Source organism: Balaenoptera ricei, chromosome 4, assembly GCF_028023285.1.
Source record: "Balaenoptera ricei isolate mBalRic1 chromosome 4, mBalRic1.hap2, whole genome shotgun sequence".
NCBI classification, from domain to species: domain Eukaryota; kingdom Metazoa; phylum Chordata; class Mammalia; order Artiodactyla; family Balaenopteridae; genus Balaenoptera; species Balaenoptera ricei.
In genome coordinates, this window is record NC_082642.1 from 13,835,390 (window position 1) to 13,862,078 (window position 26,689).

The window sequence follows — 26,689 nt, forward strand, 5'->3', positions numbered from 1 at the left end:
TTTTGCACCTAATTTAGTGTTCTTATTTCAGCATTCTTTTTTTGAATACTCCTTTAATCCAGCTTTGCCACCCTGCTGGTTTCCTCTTTAATGAGTTGAGTACCTTTGACTCATTCTATATTTATATGAGAATTATGTTTTTAACTATCTACCTATTATACTTTGACATCTTTAAATCTCAAACCATAAGTTTTAAAAACATTGAATAATAAAAATGAAATTTCTATTGGTGTATATGAATTGTAAGGAATATAATTTTATATTGTACTCTAGTTACAAGAGCATTTACTATGAGATATGAAACTGGAAATCTCAGGCATAGCATATTTGTTTCCATTCAAGAATTTGAATTTCTGCACTAAATCTGAAGAGCTAACATTTTATGTAAAATATGACATTTCTTTCATTTGGAACGAAGTGCAGTTGAAATGCGTTATAATTATAAACCTGGGTATTCTTTAAAAGTACCATTCTAACAAGACCCCGAGAGAATCTGAAAATTATATGAATCCATGGAAAAGTTTCCACTTGAATTTCTTGAGTATAAAATCTTCCACATTTTCCAATTATTTTTAAATCAATTTCATTTTATTTGGATATATTCTTGATAGATTTTAACATTCTTAGTTGAGTTTTAGAAGTCTGAATTCATAAATCCTAACATAATATCTATCTGTGTTTATCCAAAGGCTTCTGAAAAAATGGCTGTGTTTATTAGAATCATTATTAAACTAAGGGTACCAATAATATATGTGTAGTAAGTATTTTTGACCTTTTATGCCAGACAAAGCCTGAGAAACCTATATATCCATGTTTTGTTCTTTGATAATCACATGAGTTGTAACTTATGAGGTATTGCCTTGATATCCCTGGAGCAAAATGGAAGACTTTCACGGTACTGGGTCAATATGATCCTAGTTGGGAGATTTGGATTTGGATACCATAAATTTGGTATAACAACGTAAGTCATGAGATGCTCAGTCCTTAACGGGATGTTATATATTGTAAAATAAAATAGGAATTTGTAGCTCAGAAAAGGAAGCAAAATAAGATCAGGAGATGATTTAGCAGAGTTTAAAATATATATAACTAAATACATAAAATATATAGATTCTGATATTCTAGAAATTCAAGAATACTTAGTAATATTTTAATATCTGATTTACTTTTATGTTTTTATCAGGGATGATGATGTTATAGACAATGTACAGAATTTTGAAAACTGAGCTATTTGCATTTTATCTCAAGTAGAGCAGATTTTTCTCTCTCCTAGTTGACAATAGCCACCAAGAAAAGAATAGCAGCTAAAAGCCTCCTGTTTTGAGAATTTAGAAAATCAGCCTATAATATGACAAGGCCCTCAAAATGAAAGCTAATGGAAAGAGTTGAACTAAACTATCCATCACTTAATAATTATGTAGCTACACAAAAGCTGTATAATTTCTAGAACAAAGCACTTTAACTGCAAACCCTTAGAGTAATGCAGTTTAAAAACAAAAGGAAATACATGGAAATGTTTGGACTTTATTCTAGCAGTTTTACTGTGTGTATTAATGTTGTATTTTTACCTTGAAGCTATGGTATTGTTAGTATAGTAAGTAATTAATTATGTTGATTGTGTTAGGAATCTAGAATCCTATAAGACATACAAAGCATACGATATATTGTATAGTATAAAACAAAGGAAGAACTATTTTAAAATCAAGAATTAAAGTAGGAATACTCTACTGATAGAATGGGATTGGAAATTTCCCATGGAAAATATGCCCACGAGGGAAGATTACTTCATTTCTTCACAAAATTTAAAAAACAAGCCTCCCCCCAAAAAACCTTTCCTAACTCTGCAGTGTCACTTCTGAAATGTGCCCTAGCACCAGGTTCTATGGCCACCAATACTGCTTTTCCCGGGCTTCTTAGAAAAATGCCTGATGTTGTGTCTGTGGCAGGAAGTTACAATGTAAATGAAGATCACCTTATAGGCCAAAAAGTAAGGAAGCTTATGAGGTCATGTCAAAATTACACCAGGGCCAATCATAACGGAGCTCCCATTGGCCAAAGTTGTAATCATCTGAGCATCAAAAGGAGAAAACTGGCTGAAGTTGACTCATACTTTAAATCTGAAGAGCCATAAATCCATAATGATACATGAGTGGGGAAAAGGCTAACGTAAAATAACCTGAGAGAGAAGAACTAAAAAAAATATTTCTATCGTTTTGTACTCAATCAAGGTGGTCTTACTGAATCATTTATTATATCAAATGATTAATAAATAATTAATCATTATTAATTATAATGATTCATTATAATCATTATATTTATAATGAAGCAAATAAATGTAAAAACATAGGTAAAAGGCATTTTCTGATTATGGAAAATATCAATAGAAAGACTCCATAAGGTATGACCTGGGGACAGATAAAGCCACATAAAATGTACACATTCAACTAAAATAATGTTAAATATTTTTAAGAATTGTATGATCTGAAACATGTAAAAGAATACACAATTTCACCAGGTCCCAAGACTTGACATTTCTCAGGATACCAGAGCGAGGAGACTGACTTGAGTGGGAGCTGCAGAGTTCTATGGTGACATAGAAGAATCAGGCAATAGGAAGAACTGGAATGCAGGAGAACGGGCTACAGGATCACCACCCTCTTGAAGATAGAGGATAATTGACATGAAAACCATAAGTGGGACTCAGCATATTCCTAAAAAGCCTACCTGGTTGGTGTACCACAGTATACAGTGATGGTTAATTTTATGTGTCAACTTGACTGGGTCACAGGTACCCAGATACCTGGTTAAAACATTACTTCCGGATGTGTGTGTGGCTGGGGAAGGGGGGTGGTACTTCCAGAAGAGATTAACATTTGAAATGGTGAACTGAGTTAAGCAGATGGTCCTCCTCATTGTGGGTAGGCATCATCCAATTGGTTGAGGACTTGAATAGAACAAAAAGATGAGGAAGGGAGAATTTTCTGTCTGATTGCTTGAACAGAGACATCAGTCTTCTCCTGCCCTCAGACTGGGATCTACACTATCGGCCCTCTGGTTCTCAAGTCTTAGACTTGGACTAGAACTTACACCATCGGTCCTCCTGGTTGTCAGGGCTTTGGAGTCAGACTGGAACCACACCACTGGTTTTCCTGGGTCTCCAGCTTATGCATGGCAGATTGTGGGACTTGGCAGCCTCCATAATTGTGTGAGCCAATTCCTTAAAATAAGTCTCTTTATACTGACTCTGTTTCTCTGGAGTACCCTGAGTAATACCACACTACAACAAGGAAGTCTGAAAGAACTGCATGGAGACACAGGACAAATAACCTCAGGACTGTGTTATGAATCTGAAAAGCCATTACACTAATAGTGGCTATAGGATTCATTCCTTCTTTACCTCACTTACAGTTGTAGTTTGCTGCTCCCTACAAGACGTTCCTTCTAACCCATTTCTCAGACTTCACCTTCCCCAAGTATCTCTCACAGTGAACAATGATAGTGCTTGGAAAGGCAGAGTTAACAGAGTTAATAAAAAATATGTAGGTATAAATGTGTGGATTTTTATACCCAGAAAAGAGAGAAAATGATGACAGAATCAGAACCTCCATAATCAACAGAAGTTTAATATATGTTCTAAAATTTTAAATCTCAATTCATTTTTAAAAATTCTTAATTTTTCTCTCTGGAAGCAACTTCATGAACGCTTCAATATCACATCGCTCTTTGTTCTTCCAAAATAAAACTTGACCCACCCCAATTCTTTGCAATAGATATCTGAATTTCTTTTCAGAACTGTATTTACTTTGTTTACAATGTCTCCCTTGTTTCAAATGTATATTTCATTTTTAAAAAATTCACATTTGATCTAATTTACTGTTGATATTCCCATTTTCAAAATATATACTTGAGTCACTTCTAATGTCCTAAGAATTGAAGTGTCTGACTTCTGACAGATAGATGTGCCCTTGTTTCTTCCTGCATGTAAATTTTATACAAATAACAAGTCTTTTTTCCAAAAGCTTTCTATACTCTTTTCCCCTATCCAAGGCAGAGCCTGGGGATAAAACCTAGTATCTCATTGATCAAGTGTCTGATGACAGGAAGTAGGGTGTTTAATTAAGATTCAAGAATAGGTTCTATGGTATCTCTTTGCTAATAAGTAATGCCTTGCTTCATAGAATTTGGCCTAAGACTTACTTTAACTCTAATATACCCCTCAGACAGGGTGGTGAGAGATAGATATGGCCTAAAAGATCCTGAATCACCAGAAGCTGCTGATATTTACCGAAAGAACTTAGCAACTGCTGAACAGCTCTGGTCATAGCACAAGGCTATTTCACTATATTAAACATTAATATTCTTTTTTATTGAAATATAGTTGATTTACAATGTTGTGTTAATTTCTGCTGTACAGCAAAGTGATTCAGTTATGCATATATATACTTTTTAAAATTCTTTTCCATTATGGTTTATCACAGAATATTGAATATAGTTCCCTGTGCTATACAGTAGGACCTTGTTGTTTATCCATTCTATATACAATAGTTTGCATCTGCTAACCCCAAACTCCCAATTCATCCCTCCCCCACCCACTTCCCCCTTGGCAACCACAAGTCTGTTCTTTATAACCATTAATATTCTTACTTACTAGATCAAAATTAATAATGAGAACTCAGACTTTGTGTTTTGTAGATAAAGCTGGACACAGTGATTTTTTTAAGCTACCTTTGTATGCATTTTAAAAATAAACAGGCTAAAGCCTGTCATTTTATCAATAAAATATTTTTAAACTTAACACATATTGATTTCTAATCATGCAGTCCAATTTCTTAAAAATGCAGATACCTTTGGAAAGTCAAAAGACTCTAGTTCTACCTCTTTTCATGCTGTTAATTATCTGTGGGCAAGTAACTCAGATGTTAATACCTTTATCTATTGTTCCTTTTCTTCAGAGTATTGTAGTAAAGATCAAGGAAGAAAATATACTTGACAATGCTTCAAAAAAGTTAAAAACAAATAAATAAGGCTACAGTTGTCAACCATTTTTCTACTGTGAAATAAAATCTGTATTTTATGGCAAGACAAAAAAATATAATCATAAAAAATTTTCTCTGCCCTTTGGCCTCCTCTTTCCCCTCTACTATGCATTGTGTATCTGCATTATGCATTCACCAAACCTCCCCCAACAGCAGAAATACTGGCTCAACCATAAAAAGCATTCTTCTAGCCTTATTCTCCTAGCATCAACAAGACAACTCCTTAAAAGATAACATTCCTTTTTTGATCTTAGCTCTGGATTGTGCAAACTGTCATTTAATGTACAGCCTTCTGTCTCAAAAAACTTAAATAACTGTGCCTTGACTTCTAAAGGGCAGAACAGTTCTCAGACCTTTCTGAGATGCTGTTCCTGGTTTATAACCCTCAGTATGACTCAAATAAAATTTTCCATTTCTTTCTTAGATCGACTGATTAATTTCTGTTGACACTACCAAAGAGTACATGATAGATGATGTTCACAAACACTATCCACTCCTATGGGAATATTTATATATTTTACAAACATTCAAACAACACTTCCTCTGTTCCAGGTACCCTTCTAAGCAATTTGGAAATAACAACTCATTGAATCCACAACTCCCTATGAAGTAGGCATCCTTATAATGTCTATTTTACAGATGAGGAAACTGAGGCACAGAGAGGTCATGTAACTTGCTCAAGGTCACACAGGAAGATGAGTCGAAGAATTAAAATATAAACCTACCACAGGAAACTGTCTCTAATGAAAATAAAGTGAATCATGATGCAGTTTCTGTTTGTTGTTTGCTTTTGAGTTTTTAGCAGTTATACAAAGTCACACGAAAAATAAAGTCAGCTATTTGAAGACCCCAAATTGTAATTTTACAGAAAAAATAAAATTAAAAAAAAAAAAAAACTGAATCTTTTTAAAAATCTCAATTTTTAAAAATCAACTCTTCTCTCCTCACCTTGGGTAATAATAATAAGACAATCACTTGAGAGGCATATGGCATAGGGATAGAGAGGAAAGTTTCTCGAGTTAGACTTCAGAACAGCTTAGCACTGACATTCTTGAAGGATCTTGTAACTGCTGTTCATGAGTATTTAAGGGTCAAAGAATAATATTTGTGATTTTCCTCATTCAAGATCTGTTGCTGAATCATTTCCCACAGATTCAGGACCCCCAGAGTCTCTCTTTTGTCTGTTCTACGTGTGAGAAAAAAAAGGGGGGGCAGAAAGCAGAAAGATGCTTCTCAGATGATAACATAAATTTCTGGGTTCTCTTTTTTTCTTTTCTAATCAGAAAGCATAACTTTTACTCATAAACAAATAAAAGGAGACCCTTCTTCCCCAGCAGAAGTTTTACTGATTGCTGCAGGTAAGGTATTTAGTGAAGTTTAGTAACAATGGATTTCCTCTTCAGCTAGAGTTGCCACTGGCTGCAATTCCGTTTTACACATATTTCAGCAAGGTAATATTTCAGAAATGATGCCTCAGTATCTTGTATCCTTAACAGAAACAAAGAGCTTTAAACACTGCAGCAGAAAGAGTAATTTCACAGTTGTTATTTTTATACAACAAACACTCCTGGTGGTAAATGCCTACTATGTGTGAAGTCCTGCACTCACTGGGGAGACCAACATAAGTCATGGAACACGTCCTAAAAGAGGTCCCATAGCAGTGGTGGAAGCAGTCAGAGGAGTAAATAATGACAGAGTAATGTGATCTGCGGTCTGACACAGGCAGATAAAATATTGTGGAAACACTGCAGGTGAACAGCTCCATCATCCTAGGCAAGCAATGACGGGATGACCTTTAGTTTTGACTTGAAGGGCAATAGAATTTTAATAGGTGGAGAAGGGAGGCAGAAGGTGTCCATATTTCAAGAAGGAGGAACAGTATGAGAAAGGGCTAGAGGGATCAAAGGCAATAATTTGTTTGTGGAACTGATGATAATTCTTAGTGGCTAGAGAACAGCACCCATGGGAGAAGGCTGGTGAGAAATGAGGCTGCTGAGGAGTATGGGGATGATTCGTGAGGAACCTTGGAGGGCATTTTAAGGAGTTTACATTTTACCCCATAGACAAATAGGAGAATTTTTTTTTTTTTTTTAGTTTAAAAGTAAGCCAAGTAACACTTCTAAAAAAAAACTGTGGTTTTGAAACATCACTCTTGTTGTAATGTGGAGGTTAGAGAAAACGAAGAAATTAGAGGTGGGAACACTGCTAGAGGAGTATTGGGATAATCCTAATGGAAGAGAATAAGAGAGTAGCCAAGGAGATCAAAAAGATGATTTGAAAGCACTTCATGAGGGGACTTCCCTGGCGGTCCAGTGGTTAAGACTTCGCGTTCCAATGCAGGGGGTGTGGGTTCGATCCCTGGTTGGGGAGCTAAGATCCCACATGCCTCGGGGCCAAAAAACCAAAGCATAAAACAGAAGCAATATTGTAACAAATTCAATAAAGACTTTAAAAATGGTCCACATCAAAAAATCTAAAGAAAAAAAAAAAGCACTGCCTGACATATTAATAGAATCAGTGGGAGTTGGTGACCATTTGATTAGTTGAGATGAGAAAAAGGATGACACACAGGTGTGTGGTCTGGATCATTAAAGTAGGGAGTATAGAAAGAGAAAGATTTAATCAGAAAGTAAAAACTGAAAACATACCTGGTACTCATGCTCTGCCAGAAAAGGGCAATGGGGAGTAACTGAATCAGAGTCTCTGAAGTGGGTGTTTGAATGCAAAGCACAGAAAGATAGGAGTGGGTAGCAGAATCAGAAGCAGAGAGACACCCAGAGTGAAAGCACTTAGAAGAAGCTATATGTCTGTAGAAGTCATGAGGCGGTAGAAGCCACAGGGCATCAAAAACCATGCCACCAAGAGAAGGAGAGTGGAAAGAATTCAACTAATAAAGGCAGGAGCAATAAAGGCAGAGATGGTGCTCGATGGGCTGCTGTCACGTGAATCTCCTCCAAAGTAAGGATGCATAGTTTCTAGAGCTGCCATTGTATCTCCAAGAGTGCTGGAGGTCAACTGCAGGACCACCGCTTTGCCCAATGAATCCTGACCATTCAGCTGTCCCTGGTCTTCCAGGATTGCACAGGGAGCCCTCTATTCCTCCACTCTTTCCCATGTATTCTGAAAAAAAACCCTCTGTCACCTGAATCAGCATGAGTTTATTTGTTGTACACTGCTTTGTTTTGTCTTTATGCAAGCTTATTACAGAAAAAGACAGTGAACTATGCTTTAATTGACCTCAAACCCATGGCATTGGATTATCTTAGCAAGTATTGTACCTCTAGAGATTTGATACAGTAATATAATTACACCATTCAAGGACTATACCCTTCTTAGAAGTTAATTTCTGAAAAAAAACCTCATAAATTTGTGTTCAGAATTTCATGATCATAAGGGTATCATTTTAATGCTAATGAAACTTCAATAAACATAAGTTATCCTTCAGACACTGTACATGGCTTGCCCATGTACATATATATCTGCCCATAAATTCTAATTCCTTTTCTTCTCATGTTAGATCAGAGGTAGCTGTAAGCTCTGAGGTTTTAATTGAATCAAAATTAATAAAGAACTTGCTGCAGGAAAGTACAGGACAGATGGCATGGTTTCTTCAACAAATGAATTACAAAGAAAAAAAGAGAAATGATATTAAACCCATAGAATGAGAGGCTTAAAATCATACTAATCACAATGTGTGAGCTTGATTTAAATAATTTAAACAAATCCAAGTAAAAATATAAATAAATATAAAAAAGTTGGCATTTATGAGACCCTTGGAAATTTGAACACTGACTGGATTTTGATGGCAAGAAGGAATATTGTTAATTATATTTGTTTATGATAATGTTTTGTGGCTATACATAAAAAAAAAAAAAGAATCCTTATCTTTTAGATGCACAAACTAGTATCTAGGATTTGCTTCAAATAATACAGGAGGGGGAAAAAGTGAGGACATAGATGAAACAAGATTGGTCATGAGATAATTGTAGAAGCTGAGGATGGAGATTCATAATACTATTCTGACTCCTTTAACATATATTTTGAAATTTTTCATAAAAAAAACTTTTTAAAAATTAATAAAGATTTTGAGCATCTGTTCTTTCTGAGCCTTGATATTATGTAACAAAAATGAGATAATTTTGTCTTCTTCCAAATGTGTGTTTATGGATATGTATGTATGAAGATATAATTGGAAATAAAATGCCAAAATATTAATAGTGACTATATGCATATGGTATGTGCTTTAGACTGAGTGTTTGTATCCCCCCAGAAGTCATATATTAAAACCTAATGCCATGTTGGAGATGGGACATTTGGGAGGTGATTAGGTCATGAAGGTGGAGCCCTCATGAATGTGATTAGTGCCCTTATAAAAGAGGACCCAGAGAGCTCTCCTGCCCCTTCAGTCAGGTGAAGTTATAGCAAGAAGATGGTTGTCTATATACCAGGAAGCAACCAACACTGAGTCTGCTGGCACCTTGATCTGACATTTCCCAGCCTCTGCAACTGTAAAAAATAAACTTTTATTGTTTGTAAGTCACCCAGTTGATGGTATTTTTCTTACAGCAGTCAGAATGGACTAAGAGTACATGATTCTGAAAGAATGCTTTAAAACTTTTCTGCTTATCTGTATTGTGTATATATATATATATATATATATATATATATACACACACACACATATATATATATATATATATATATATATATATATATATATATCTTTCCTCCTACAGTGGGTATATATGATGTAAGAGATTTTTTCTTTCATTTTGCACAAATATCCATAATGCCTGAGATAATAGTTGAATCATCATGCTGAAATTACACTGCTCGAATTGGTAGATATCCCTGAACTGAAACACATACAAGTTGAGAATTACTGGGCCAATCAGAAATCTGCTAGGGACTAATACTTTCAGCCACAGTTCTCCCTTATTCCCTGAATATCACATTGATATTGTTCTAACTGCTTTCAAATGTATACTTTCTTCATGATTTACTCTAAAATACCACATTCTCAAAAGTCAAATTCTAATGTTTTTGCCCAAAATAAAATCTATTCCTTCTACTTTGTATTTCAGGTATCAAATTAATTCTTTTGGCAAGTTGAAATTCCAAAGATCTACAAATTTACAAACATGTATTGAACATCTATTGGGTTTAAGATACTGTGCTGAGTACTATAGGAAATAATAAAGATGAACGACATGGCAGTCCTGCCTCCACATATATATAATCTTTTGTAACATTTTATATATTTATATATATTGGCCAAACCAATATATATGTATATATATATAATCTTTTGTGATATTATACATAATATACATTGTGTGAGACTTCATATATATATATACACACACATATATGTATCTCTCTTTTGTGAAAATTATGACAGCGACACAAGCAACCACAAACATAAGGCAAATGGAATGTGATAAAATCGAGATGTTAGAATACTATGGGGAAAATAAAGGAGGGACAGATTACTTCTGATGAGATGCTCTTGGAATCCTCATGGAGTTGGTTACATTTGACCTAGGTCTTCAAAAGTAAGTGGCATATAACAAGCAAAAGTGCATAGAAGGATATTTCTCCCATTTCTAGGAAAAACACTCCTGTGTTTTCCTTTTTTCTCACACTTACCACACTTCTGACACTATATGTGTGGGTTTTCCACACATCAAGCAACTCCCTGCAACACCAGCTGAGTCTCTATAATCCAATTCAATTCTGACATTGTCTACCTGAAGTTAGCATCATATCCCACAGGTTAAGGGCTCAGTCCCACAAGACTGCCCCCACTTCAGACATCCATTGCAAATCTCAGGTTGTCACCTGTACTTCTGACCCACTGTCTATAGGTCAGGGTTCCCACCACCCCACCTTGGGTTCCATAATTTGTTAGAATAACTTAACGGAACTCAGGGGAACACTTTCTTAACATTTACTGGTTTATTACAAAGGTTATAATAAAGGATAAGGATGAACAGCCAGATGAAGAGACATACAGGGTGAGGTCCAGAAGGGTCCCCAGTGCAGGAGTTTCTGTCCCCGTGGAGTTGGGATGTGCCACCCTCCTGACACGTAGTTGTGTTCACCAAACCCAAAGCTCTTCAAACCCTGTAGTACTGGGATTTTTATGGAGGCTTCATGACGTAGGCATAATGGAACATTAACTCAATATCCAGCCCCTGTCTCCTTACCAGAGAATGGAGGGTGGGGCTGAAAGTTCCAAGCTGCCAATCACAGCTTGGTCTTTCTGGTGACCAGCCTCCCATGCAGGAGCTCACCAAGAGTTACCTCATTAGAACAAAAGATACTCCTATCATCCAGGAAATTCCAAGGTGTTTAGGAGTTTTGTATCAGGAACTGGGGTCAAAGACCAAACATAAGAACAAAAGACGCTCCTAGCGCTCTTATCATTTAGGAAATTACAAGTGTTTTAGGAGCTCTGGGCCAGGAATCACGGCCAAAGTTTTTTGTTTGTTTGTTTGTTTTTTAAAGAGAGATTTATATTTTTACCATATATTTTTTACATTATTTCACACTCCCTGGTGAAGGGAAAGGACAAAAAGAAGCAGTCCAGTGGCACACAGCATACAAGAATCTTAAGTGAGAGATGAGTCTGGAGAAATAAATTAGGGTCAAACCATAGGTGGCCTTGGATACCATATTGAGACTTCTATGCAGTTTAAGAAAATGAAGCCAAAAAATTAAATTTTACTCAGATGCAATTTTGTTGGTATCACAATGCTCTCTAAATGTAATGGTCTACTTAGTTACCACAATCAATACGATTGAAAATTTTACTAAAGTGGGCCTCTCAGAACCTTTGGGACCCAACGCCCCAGCTGGATCAACTTAGTTTTCCATTGACAATGTGACTGTAGATAAAACTCTTGGGAATGTCTACGTATTTAGGAAGTAGGTAAAACGGGAAGAAAAAGTGGATTACTTAAAGGAATATCTGTCAGATTTCCTTTGAGGTTTTTGCTTTAAAAAACCCTTCTTTTCCCATCCCATGTCTTCTCCCTGGTCCTACACATGCTTTTCCTTGACCTCCCAGTTCACATTCCTGCATCTACACTGGGATCTGTATAGTCACTGGGCACAGAAGGCCAGGCCTAACTCTGAGCACACCATATTCTGACATGCTTCAATACTAAGCCTTTGTCTCTAAGCTCATATGAGAAAGAAATACTCCCCCTCTCAGGACATTATTTTTATACTACCAATGCCCCTGACGAATATTAGATTAGTAAAATCCCATTACCATACATCCCAATGGATAGAAAGGAAAGCATCATACATGATCCTATCCTGGGCAGACTGAAGAAACGCTCTCAGCCTGGTCTGACTACATTCATTGCTCTCCAGCAGACCCAGCTTGGGGCAGAACAGAAAACCCCAAAGTGATCACTTTATGATCAACAGGTTTCAAGAACAAGCAATTTTACAAAGCAGCCTTAGGCAGCAATATATACAAGTGTGTATAAAAACAATGGGCAGTTTTAAAATAAAATCCAAATGTCAGGCATAAAAATGCATTTTTCTTACTTTACTCGGAAAGAATGCACCAGGGAGAAATTCAGCAAATAAAATCTGTTGAAAATATGAGCGTTCCTGCAGGCTTATTTCCAGTGGGACATTAACACAGGCTTGCAGTAATACCTCTATTAATGAAGAGGATGTGTTCCAATGACACACTTATTCATCAGGTATTTCATAAGCAAGACAGAAAAAAACACAAAAGATCTAGGTGTTAGCTTCAGATCTTCATGTAGGAGGGTAAAAATATGACATATAATACAGGGGAATATGACAAAATACTAAGGAAAATAGCATCAAATCTGTGGGAAAACATAAAACAGGCCTCCTATGAGTCAGTGTTGAAATAAATGATGAGAAATCATGCTAAAGGATTTTAGGAAAGAAACCCAGTATTAACCCTGTAGTTAAGAAAGGTGGAAGGTTTGGGGAAAAGTTGATTGGAAAAGTTTCACCAGGTGACCTGTTGAAGGGCAGGACAGCCCAGGTTTCAGTAAGACCCTGTAGCAAAAGACACAATGTCATCCGGCTCCAGCCACCCCAGTAAGTGCCATTGGTGACTCAGTGGAGGGAGGGGGAGAGGCAGGGAGGAGTAGTCTAGGGAAAACATTGAAGTATCATTCCTCCCCTCCTATTTGTATTTTTTTTTTTTCATTTTTTCCCAGTTTTATTCAGATATAATTGACACACAGCACTATATAAGTTTAAGGTGCACAGCATAATGATTTGAGTCACATAAATCGTGAAAGGACTATCACAATGTTTAGTGAGCATCCATCATCGCATATAGATACAAAATTAAAGAAATAGAAAAATAAAAATTTCCTGTGATGAGAACTGTAAGGATTTACTAAGAGTTAACAACTTTCACATATAACTTACAGCACTGTTATATTTATCATGTTGTACATTACATCCCTAGTACCTATCTATCCTACAACTGGAAGTTTGCACCTTTTGACCACCTTCATCCAATTCCCCTACTCCCCACTCTTTCGCTTCTGGTAACAACAGATCTTATCTCTTTTTCTATGGGTTTGTTTTTGAAGTATAATTGACCTACAGCACTATGTTAGTTACACAATATAGTGATTCAATATTTCTATACATTTCTACATGATCACCATGATATGTCTAGTTGATATGTCACTACACATAGATATTACATAGTTATTGACTATAGTTCCCACAGAGTACACTTCATACCTGTAACTTGTTTATTTTGCAACTGGAAGTTTGTACCTTTTAATCTCCTTCATCTATTTCTTTCCTCCACCCACAATCCCCCCCATCTTTAATAGGAGTAACTCTACTTTCACAATCTAGAGACCACATGATTTGAGTTGCTTACATACCTGCTTCCCAAGGTCTGATATTCTTTTAAGAGGAAACCAAATCTCTCCCTTCACAATTTGAATGTATAGGTATAAAACTTAAGTTCGTAAAACATAAGTGCTATTGAGGGTAAAATAATCATTAAATACAGGAGTCAAAAGAAATGTCCACAAGGGTCAGCAGGTGACATAAATGAGTGAAGCAGCTAAGGAGGGAGAAAGATGGAGTTGTTGGAGAGGGCACATCTTGTCTGCAGGGGACAGACATCTCCCAGCTTCAACTTTGGGTGGCCAAGGGAAAGTCTGGATGGTTACAAATGTTGCAAGAGCTTCTTATATTTCAAGAGAGATGCTGACCCCTATTTTTGTGTAAAACGTTTGTATTTTCAAAACACTGGTAACTAATTCATTCGAGCAAACAAAACAAAATACTCTGTGAGGGCAAACAAAAGTTTTGCCAGCCAAACGCAGGATATAGATTGCCATTTTGTAATTTGCTCATCAAGAGGCATTCAGTCAATGAGGAAAGCTAGTGGAAGTGAGAGTTATTAGAGCTTCCTCTTTCGGCAAAGTTGAGAGTAAGGAGCACAGGAGGGCATTGGTTTAACGGGGTGAGGCATATTTTGACAGCCTCACAATTTTGCTCCTTGTAGCCCTGGCCACCTGTATTTAGATGGGACAAGTGGAAGCTGTGTAGTGCCATCTGTCAAGCCGGTTAACCACATACAAAGTTTTACTTCCCACAGTTTTAATACTGCCAGTTTCGTGATAAAGGAGACTACTTCCCAGAGTTTTCACTAATCAAGGTATCACATTATGTTTTTTGGCACGAAGTGTATTTATGAATCACATTAAGTTCCATCTATAAGGATGATTTTTCTAAGATGCAGCAGACTGAGTGTGGTTTTGGATTCTGCAGCCCGAACATCAACAAGGCATTTTTTTCTTTTTTTTTTTTAGGATTTAAACTGTAATCTGCAATGCAGCAATAATTCACCACAGAGCTTTGGGCAAGAAGCCTACCACAAATTGTCAGTCCGAAATGTTATTAACACATCAGCTACTAAGGCCACCAAAAGACAGTATAGAAGCTTCTTTTACTGTTTTTAGATGGTGAAATACATAAATCACTTAACTGGTGCACAGAACTTGCTTTAAACAAATAAATTCAACATTTGCTATTAATCGATTTCAAGGAAAGCAGCAAGCTGATGAATAGTTCTTGGGATAGTAAGAATCCTAGAGCTTAAATTAGATAGCAAGAATCACCCACAATGATACCCCAAGGTATTCACGTACCTCTGAGTAAAAGGAACATATATATATTTATAGGTATGTGCATGAGGTAGCTATATTGTGTGTGTGGGGAAACTGTTCTCTTGGAAAAACTAGAAACATTCATGTGGTCTCACTATGAATTTTTTAAAGCTGGTACTGCTTGGTTACATGCTTTTTGCACTCTGTTGTAAATTTATTTTATATATAAATAAATATTATCTCATTACCAACCATCTCCATTAGAATCTAGCAGACCATGAAATAGGTTTTGCAAGATCAAGCAATGCACTTAGGCCCGGAAAAACATTGTTTTGGCTTCTAGCTTAAGAACTCATGGAGAAATAAAATTTTACATAATAGTTTGAAGAACATACACTATATAATCCTTTCCAGTCAAAGGTATTTCTAAAAAGGAAAGCAGATTATTTATAATTGGGAAAAATAAATGTTTCTACCTACGTCTTCGTCTACCTTACTAGTATTTCTAACTTACACATTTTCTGACCATCCATGTTTAAAAAAGTGTATTTTCTGTAATACAAAAATAACCCAAGGGGGACTTCCCTGGTGGTGCAGTGGTTAAGCATCCGCCTGCCAATGCAGGGGACACGGGTTTGAGCCCTGGTCCGGGAAGATCCCACATGCCGCACAGCAACTAAGCCCGCGAGCCACAACTACTGAGCCCGCGTGCCTAGAGCCCGAGCTCCACTACAAGAGAAGCCACCACAATGAGAAGCCCACTCACTGCAATGAAGAGTAGCCCCCTCTCACTGCAACTAGAGAAAGCCGTGCGCAGCAACGAAGACCCAACACAGGCAAAAAAAAAAAAAAAAAAAAAAAAACCCAACGACAAACATCCTGAGATTTAAATCTGCTAAATTAAAGACCAAGTAAGTGATGAATCCATTCCCTGACTTGTTTTGAGCACATAACTTCCAATGATAATGTCACTAAGAATATTATAAAGTTCAAGAGCAACTCAATGGCCACATCCTAGATGCAATTCTGAAATGTTGCTAAAATGTCAATGAATCAAGTGTATATTCCATTAATTAGGCAAATGATGCCCTATGATAATGACAGCAAATATACACAACCAATTATGGTTACAGGCATTCATTTAAATTTTTATTTAAATTGCATAAATTTTAGCACCTTTCACAAAGTGCATCTGCTGAGAGCCCAAAGTTCTAAAGGAACATTTAAGTACCCTCCCAAAGAAAAATTAAAGAGTTGTATTTTTGCCCAGCATTTAAAGTGAGCGGGAAATATAGCAACACAAACTTTTGCAGCACAAGTTCTCTTGTCAAGTTTAGGAACTGGCAAAAGCCCAGGAAGATTGGCACAGTGGGAACAGTCAGTTTTGATTGGCAGAAGGCATGCCTTGAGAGGCACGCAAAGCACACACAAGGGCACTTGTATTCTGGCTCCTGTGAGCCCCAGAAAAGAGGCAGTGTAAGGACCCCAGGATGCTTACACAGCAGAAGCCATCAGTTCTGCAGCATGCATGAAACATATCAATATTTTTATTTAGCAGAACGTGAGAGTTTTAAAAGAACTGAGCTTATGCTTGAAGAAAAATGAATTCATCTGTTAAGTCATTTGGTCTAACACAGTGTTTATATCGCTTATTATAGGATGTAGATTTTGGATGGCCATATTTCAAAGTCTAATATATTTTTCACATCCTCCAAGGGATTTCTAAAAAATCAAGTGTATTTAAATATTAACTATTTAATTAGAGGATTTTATTTTCAAAAAAGTAATCCGTCTTAAAGTTCAGCTACTTGGTGGTGCTGAGGCATCACTGTAGAGACTGCTGGCTGGAGGGGAGGAATGTAGGTTTGTAGGGAAGGATCTGGCTGGGGCCTCTTGGACTCAGGGAATCAGTCTTGGCATGATGGTGGAGGGGTGGTGGGATGCATTAGGAACTAGGTGACATTACTCATAAAGCATTTGTGTCAAAAATGTATCAATACAACCTGAATCAAGTCACTCCTAAAGATCAAACTTCTGGTTTATAGAAAAAAAGGCGCTGGAAGAACAAGCTAAAGCAGCATCACCAGGAAGCAATTAAACAAATTCAAAAAGTAGGTGGTTTTACAAGACAACTGGCCTAGTCTCATCAACAAGTTAATATCATGGAGAGGGAAGGAAGTACGGGAGGGAGGGAGGAAAAAGTGGGGGTTGTAGATAAAAACAAACAAAAGACATCACAACCAAAAGCACTGTGCGTCCTTCGTTAGGATCCTGGTTTCAGTAACTGGCTATAAAAGACATGTTAGGGACAAGACAGAAAATTTGAATATGGGCTCAGTACTAAATAGTGTAAGGCAACTATTATTATATCTTTAGCTGTGATAGTAGAATTGTAATTATGTGGGAAACTGCCTTCATTTTCTAAGAAATTCATTCTGAACTATTTAGAGATAAAATGTCATGATGCCTATAATCTATTTTAAAAGATTTCAGAAAAAATAGAAATATGGCAAAAGTTTTAACAATTGTAAAATCCCAGTAAGGGGTGTATGGGTGTTTATCTGTGGTATTCTCTATACTTTTCTGTATGTTTTAAATTTTTAATAATAATAAATATAAATGAAACAAAACAAAGTTATTTATCTTTTTAAAGTTACTTCTGTTACTTTATTAACTTTAGAAATTCAAAGCAAAATAGTCACTATATTGCATTTAACTATCTCCCTGTCCCATAAGTCCTAATGAATAATTTTTGATCTTCTATTTATTCATACTCTTTAATGCTTTTCAAAAAAGCAGCAGGTTTCTGGGCCTTAATTCAGTAAATTTTATAGAACACTTAAGAGCATATCTTATTCTACTCCTCTAAAATACAAGTTAAAAAAATAAAGTATCTTAAAAGATAGCATGTCACTCAATACCATCATCCAAAAATGACCACGGCTAATATTAATATTCCAGTCTTTTTTTAGAGTACATATATTTTGATATACTAAAGATATTAATATATCCAAATTTTCATTCTGCTTTTTACATATATTGTAACAGAGTCCAGGTACTGGTCTTTTTCTAAATATTACTTTAAATTTTCTTAAAGCAATTTCCCAACACAGAGTAGATTTTATAACTACAGTGCACCTATACATAAGGAAGAATTTTTTAAGTCAACATTTAATTATCTTTTCCATGAGAGAAAGTCCTATTAAAGAAGCCACAAAGAGGAAAACCACAGTTAGCAGACAACCACCAAGCTATATTATGAGTAGATCACAGCCCCAGGGCTCCCCACTGCCTACATCCAGCCAGAGATGGGGGCAGAGGCTCATTCCATTCAAAGCTGCATAATACTGACATCCAATTTCATAACTTTAAACAACTTGAGGCAATTTAGCCTTGGGGATATGCTCCTTCAGAACGGAATAACTGAACTGAGATAGTCAGAAATATTTATAGAAGTAAGACTTAGCTGGACCTGGAAGAAAGCATGGCGTGGATATTTGGACTGAGAGTCAGAGTGAAGGTAAAAAAGCAAGAGAAGGGATTGAATTGGAGAAGGGTTTGAAAATGGGCATCTCTGGCAAAGACAACATAAGCAAAGATGTGGGGATGTGCTGAGTTTGTATCAGAAACCAAGCTATAGCAGAGAGTATAGTTTGAGGAGATTTAAAAGACAATTTCTATAAGTACTATTAGACTGATGATAAAAGACCTTGAATGACAGTCAAGTTCAATTGGATTTCAAACTTCAAGTCATATACAGTTGCTGTGAGTTCTCGAGCCAAGGAGAGCCACAATAAAAGCAGTGTTCTAGTTAGATTAATCTGGCCAAAATGTGCAGTATGGTTTGACCCGGAGGTAAATAAAAGCTGGGAAAGAGTGACATGCTGGTAACAACAATGAGTCAGCAGAGGGCTGTAGCCATGGCACTAGGAAGGAAGGGACACTGCAAAGGAAGAGTAAGCAAGACTCCATGGCTAATTAAATAAGAGAGATAATGGAGAGGAAAAAGTGAACGATGACTCATGGACGTATCCCTTGGTGACTGGGAGAGAGGTATGCCACTGATTGAAAAGAGGGGTGGGGAGATGGGAAGAAGAGCCAGATAAGAGGGAGGCTTGACTCAGGATATGAGAGTTTGAGCTGATAGTGGGACATGCATATGAAAATGCTCTATAGGCCTCTGGAAAGATGAACCTGGACCTAGAGCGAAGAGTAAAACTCTGACAATAAAGTAATGTGAAGAGTTTCATGAGTTGTTTGTAGAATCCAGCATCTTAACTAACTATATAGGACTCCTTGTACAGGCCAGTTACTTAAGTGGTCACTGAAACAAAAGTGACAGTCTTCATTCATTCATTTATTCAACAAATACACACTTATTTTCATCATGAATGACATACTACATTTACTCTTCATCAGTGACATTCTAATCCCATTCCCATTAAGAAGGTTTACAAGTAAAATTCAAAGTACATGAAAGTCAATTCAGGATAACTAGGGAATGTGTGCTGTCCTCCTCTATGTTGACAATTACTCGTGTATTGAAAAATCGAGACGGGTTGTTTTCATATCATAGAATTTGTCCGTGTGACTCTATCTCCACAATTTGATAACACATTCATCCTTTTAAAAATACTTGTTAGCAAACTTAGTCTTAAAAGGCTATTACATTTGGAGTCAAAGTTATATTAAACCCACTTATAAAAAATTCCCTGCCATTATCGTTGCTATAACTGTCAATATTACTCAGCTCCCATTATCCACGACATGATTAAGTCTCACTGAGTCTATTCCTATTCTCTTACATAGTTATTCATGGTGTTTCTGCTACGTCTCTAACCCACATAGGTATGAAGTCATATAATTCACAAAACTGTCAAAAAAAAAGTGAATCAAAAGAACATTAGCATAAGGGCTTAATCATTCAAAAATGAGTGGTGGTAGCTAGATGAGCAAGTCAAATACCTTTTCAGAGCTCTTTCCCAGGGTATCAAATTCCTGATTTTCTTTATCCTATGCCATGGTCTAAAGGTCTTACCATATCTTTGTTAACATTTTTGTGTATAATGTTATTAAAAAACCAATATGTCTGGGGCTTCCCTGGTGGCGCAGTGGTTGAGAATCTGCCTGCTAATGCAGGGGACACGGGTTCGAGCCCTGGTCTGGGAAGATCCCACATGCCGCGGAGCAACTGGGCCCGTGAGCCACAACTACTGAGCCTGCGCGTCTGGAGCCTGTGCTCCGCAACAGTAGAGGCCACGATAGTGAGAGGCCCGCGCACCGCGATGAAGAGTGGCCCCCGCTTGCCGCAGCTAGAGAAAGCCCTCGCACAGAAACGAAGACCCAACATAGCAATCAATCAATCAATAAAAAAAAAAAAAAACAACAATATGTCAGAAATAACCATTTCTAATATAGGTCATTAGTCAGCTGATATTAGCTGGAATGCTTTCAGCTGCAAATAAAAATATGATTTAAGCTGTCTAGGATAAGGATATGTATTGGCTCATATACCTAGAATTCCAGAGGAAGGCATAGTGAAGATTTGGAACAAGCCAATAAGCTCCAGTCCTATTTCTCTGTAATTCACTCCACTAAATCCTCCACTGTGAATTAATTTCATCCTTAGATTAGCTTCTGCATGGTGGAAAAAGAGCTGTGGCAGTTCTGAGCTTTTTATCTGCACCTCCATGATGACCACAGAAAGCAAGAATATCCCTTTTAAGTGGCTCTTTCTTAAGAGCAAGAAAATTTCTTTCCCTGAAACACTTAGCAAACCTTTCTTTACATCTCACTGGCACAAACTGGGTCACATCACATGCCCATTTCTGAAGCAATCACTGGCAAAGAAGAGGTATTATTTTTGGTCAGTGATACCAATCCCTAGAACTGAGCAAAAGGGTCTTCTTACCCGAAGCCCGTGGGCTGCAGGGGGACAAAGGGGAGATATTAACAAAAAAGGCAGGGGAGGGACTTCCCTGGTGGCTCAGTGGTTAAGAATCCTCTTGCCAATGCAGGGGACATGGGTTCGAGCCCTGGTCCGGGAAGATCCTACATGCCGTGGAGCAACTAAGCCCATGTGCCCCAACTACTGAGCCTGCGCTCTAGAGCCCATGAGCCACAACTACTGAACCCACGCACCACAACTACTGAGCCCACATGCCACAATTACTGAAGCCCATGCTCTCTAGGGCCCGCATGCCACAACTACTGAGCCCACATGTTGCAATTACTGAAGTCTGTGCACTTAGAGCCCATACTCCACTACAAGAGAGGCAATGAGAAACCTGTGCACTGCAACAAAGAGTAGTCCCTGCTCACAGCAACTAGAGAAAGCCTTCGCACAGCAATGAAGACCCAACGCAGCCAAAAACAACAGAAAAAAAAAAAGGCGGGGGAGGGGGATTGTTAGGAAGGAATGGATGCTCTAACAGACCAAAAGCTCTGCCACTGGACATTATTATTATTATTATTTTTTAGGTAGGGAATTTTTGGTGTGAGGTAAAGAAGAAAATGGACAAGAGCTATTTGCCAGTTCTCATGGTTACCCACTCCTCCCAATTGCCTCAATTTTTCTTTTGGATTTTTCAAGATACTTTGCCCTGTCATTGCTCCCCATTTATTAGCCTAATTGCAAGTTTAATTTTGCAATAAGATTAGTGACTAGGATCCAATATACTGGGACTACTTCTTCCTAGTAATTTTTTTCACGTATGTATTTTTCTTTCTTCTATTTTTAGAAATATTAGTCAAGTTTCTAATACTTGAGGGAAAACTCATCAAGAAATAAAGATTTTCTGTGTATCACTTCCAATACTACATCATTTGAATACTTTTTCAGGGGTGGGAGCATGCATGGTATTTTAAAGACACCAACAATTTATCAAAAGAGATCTCACATTATCACTGCTAGAGTAAAAGGTAAAAATTTTAAGCACAATATGCTTGAGCCTGGTCAGATTGAATCTTCTCTCTGTCTCCCATAAACTGCTTCTGAAAGGGTGCAGTTGTATCTATTACCTTCCTTGTTCTCCCACTGGTATGAAGAATTAGTCCTTTGGTCCCAAATCTGAAATGTATTACAAATAATAGCTACTTATTGAGCATGTAGGAAGTTATCTAAATTACTCCTCATATCAATTCTGCATGGTAAAAATTTTTCACTTAATTTATTCCCAAGAAAACTGAGGCCCAGAGAAGTTAAATTTCACAAAGTTTTCAGACTAATGATTGGTAGAGTCAAGATTCAAATAATGTCTGTCTGATTCAACGTCCATCATGTTATTTTCATTGCATCAAATGGATTAATTCCAAATTCCCACCAACAATTTTTTTAATTCAAAGGCTTTTCTTTTTTTAAGAGCAATTTTACATTCACAGCAAAACTGAACAGAAACTGAACCAAAAATACAGACTTCCCTTATACCCCCTACCCCCTCAGATGCAGAGCTTCCCCACTATCAATATCCCTCACTGGAGCAGTATATTTCTTCAGTCGACTCATTCTTGATGTCATACATTTAATGGGCTTTGATATACATGCAATTCAAGTACACACAACTGTAGTATCATACAGAATAGCTTTACTGCCCTAAAAATCCTCTGTGCTCTACCTATTCATCCCTGACACCCTCCTAACCCTGGCAACCACTATTATTTTTACTGTCTCCATGCTGATTTGCCTTTTCCAAAGTGTTGTATAGTTGGAATCATACAGTACGTAGCCTTTCAGATTGTCTTCTTTCACTTAGTAATATGCATTTAAGTTTACTCTGTGTCTTTTCATGGCTTGATAGTTCATTCCTTTTTAGCACTGAATAATATTCCATTGTCTGGTAGTACCACCATTTATTTATCCATTCACCTACTGAAGGAAGCAATCTTAGTTGCTTCCAAGTTTTGGCAGATATGAATAAAGCCGCTATAAACATCTGTGTGCAGCTTTTCATGTGATATGTTTTCAGTCCCACCAACAATTTTCAGTCACTGCCAGCCCCAACAAATCCATTTAAACTATACCAATTGTCACAAAGATTTCCTGCAGCCTTGTCCTCTGAGTGGAGTTTCCCAGGGACATAAAGAATTCTCTAAATCCAAAAGAAAATGTTTTAGAAATATAGATTAGTAGTTAATAATATTTTATGAGAGAGTTTATATCAAAATTATACAAATGCTTAATATGGACTTCTCAACACAAATGGAACTCCTGAAATATTGTAAAAATGTAATTTGAAGAATATTATTAACAAAGATTAGTTTTCACTGTTCTTCAGTTGGTAGAAATGAAAGTCTCAATGCCAAAGGAAAATAATAAAGAGGAATTATTTTCCAGGAATCACATATTTGTATCCCATCCACTCTTGGCACATATATTAGAGTGAACATATAAAGAAAAAAGAGAAGGCTGTGGAAGCAAACACAAGAACCTACCTAATCACTAGGTGATTAGGTATGGTGTTATCCTCAGAGGGCTTAGATCCTGTGCTCCCATGGGAAAGGCGAAGGGTGTGACACCTGCAGCGCTAGAGAGCAATATAATTAATTCCAAATCATAAATTTCACTGAGGGCTAATGTCCAATATGGGCTGAAACAATCATTTTAAAACAAGGACACATAAAATAAATTCCATTTTCAGGACAATTTTAGGAGTTTAATATGAACCCAATGAATCACGTTTAACACATATAAATTTTTATTGGTAGAGTTCATGTTATTTTAGATCTTTTTTTAATTATACAGACAGATCTCAAAGATATTGTGGGTTTGGTTGCAGACTGCTGCAATAAAGTGAATAATGCAATAAAGCAAGTTACACGAATTTTTTGGTTTCCCAGTGCATGTAAAAGTTGTGTTTACACTATACTTTAGTCTCATAAGTTTCCAATAACATTATGTCTAAAAAAACAATGTACATAACTTAATTAAGAAATAATGCTGTTGTTTGGGGGTTCCCTGGTGGCTCAGTGGTTAAGAATCTGCCTGCCAATGCAGGGGACAAGGGTTCGAGCCCTGGTCCGGGAAGATCCCACATGCTGCGGAGCAACTAAGCCCGTGCGCCACAACTACTGAGACTGCGCTCTAGAGCCCGCGAGCCACAACTACTGAGCCCGGGCACCACAACTACTGAAACCCGTGCGCCTACAGCCCGTGCCCCGCAACAAGAGAAGCCACTGCAATGAGAAGCCCACGCACCGCAACAAAGAGTAGCCCCCACTCGCCGCACTAGAGAAAGCCCACGCGCAGCAACAAAGACCCAATGCAGTCAAAAATAAATAAAATAAATAAATTTTTTTTAAAAAAAGGAAAGAATGCTGTTGGAAAAATGGTGCAGAGAAACTTGCTTGTGACATAGGGTTGCCACAAACTTTCAAAGGCGGAGTGGAGAGGCTAGACAAGGGACCCACACTTGTGAGGCTGTAATGAGGTGTCCCAAACCCTCTCCGTGGTAGTGTTAAAGAAAGTAAAGTAGGAAGGAAAAACCTCCACACCAGAGAGGACATCCTTGTCTTAAATCGTTTCTGACAAATCTGCTGTCAAATCTTTTTATTTTATTTTATTTTCAGAAATAATGTGATATTTTCAATACTAATTTCCCAAGCATAAAACAAATCAAACAAACAAAACACCTTGATGTTAGTTAAAAATTTCTGGGAGGTGTTATAAAATATTGAATAAACATTGAAACTGTGAACAGTACAAAGACAGTTATGTCTAAAAGACAAAGTTAAAACTGTACTATATAATCTTAATAGACTAAATAATAACACTTTATTTTTTTAATTTAATTTTATTTATTTTTATACAGCAGGCCCTTATAAGTCATCAATTTTATACATATTGGTGTATACATGTCAATCCCAATCTCCCAAATCATCCCACCACCACCCCAACCACCCGCCACTTTCCCCCTTTGGTGTCCATACATTTGTTCTCTACATCTGTGTCTCTATTTCTGCCCTGCAAACCGGTTCATCTGTACCATTTTTCTAGGTTCCACATATATGCAATAATATATGATATTTGTTTTTCTCTTTCTGACTTACTTCACTCTGTATGACAGTCTCTAGGTCCATCCACGTCTCCACAAATGACCCAATTTCATTCCTTTTTATGGCTGAGTAATATTCCATTGTATACATGTACCACAACTTCTTTATCCATTCATCTGTTGATGGGCATTTAGGTTGCTTCCATGACCTGGCTATTGTAAATAGTGGTGCAATGAACATTGGGGTGCATGTGTCTTTTAGAATTATGGTTTTCTCCAGGTATATGCCCAGTAGTGGGATTGCTGGATCATATGGTAATTCTATTTTTAGTTTTTTAAGGAACCTCCATACTGTTCTCCATACTGGCTGTATCAATTTACATTCCCACCAACAGTGCAAGAGGGTTCCCTTCTCTCCACACCCTCTCCAGCATTTGTTGTTTGTAGATGTTCTGAAGATGCCCATTCTAATTGGTGTCAGGTGATACCTCATTGTAGTTTTGATTTGCATTTCTCTAAAAATTAGTGATGTTGAGCAGCTTTTCATGTGCTTCTTGGTCGTCTGTATGTCTTCTTTGGAGAAATGTCTATTTAGGTCTTCTGCCCATTTTTGGATTGGGTTGTTTGTTTCTTTAATATTGAGCTGCATGAGCTGTTTATGTATTTTGGAGATTAATGCTTTGTCCGTTGATTCATGTGCAAATATTTTCTCCCATGCTGAGGGTTGTCTTTTCGTCTTGTTTATGGTTTCTTTTGCTGTGCAAAAGCTTTGAAGTTTCATTAGGTCCCATTTGTTTATTTTTGTTTTTATTTCCATTACTCTAGGAGGTGGATCAAAAAAGATCTTGCTGTGATTTATGTCAAAGAGTGTTCTTCCTATGTTTTCCTCTAAGAGTTTTATAGTGTCTGGTCTTACATTTAGGTCTCTAATGCATTTTGAGTTTATTTTTGTGTATGGTGTTAGGGAGTGCTCTAATTTCATTATATTACATGTAGCTGTCCAGTTTTCCCAGCACCACTTATTGAAGAGACTGTCTTTTCTCCATTGTATATCCTTGCCTCCTTGGTCATAGATTAGTTGACCATAGGTACGTGGGTTTATCTCTGGGCTTTCTATCTTGTTCCATTGATCTATGTTTCTGTGTTTGTGCCAGTACCATATTGTCTTGATTACTGTAGCTTTGTAGTATAGTCTGAAGTCAAGGAGTCTAATTCCTCCAGCTCCATTTTTTTCCCTCAAGACTGCTTTGGCTATTCGGGGTCTTTTGTGTCTCCATACAAATTTTAAGATTTTTTGTTCTAGTTCCGTAAAATATGCCATTGGTAACTTGATAGGGATTGCATTGAATCTGTAGATTGCTTTGGGTAGTATAGTCATTTTCACAATATTGATTCTTCCAATCCAAGGACATGGTATATCTCTCCATCTGTTGGTATTATCTTTAATTTCTTTTATCAGTGTCTTATAGTTTTCTGCATACAGGTCTTTTGTCTTCCTAGGTAGGTTTATTCCTAGGTA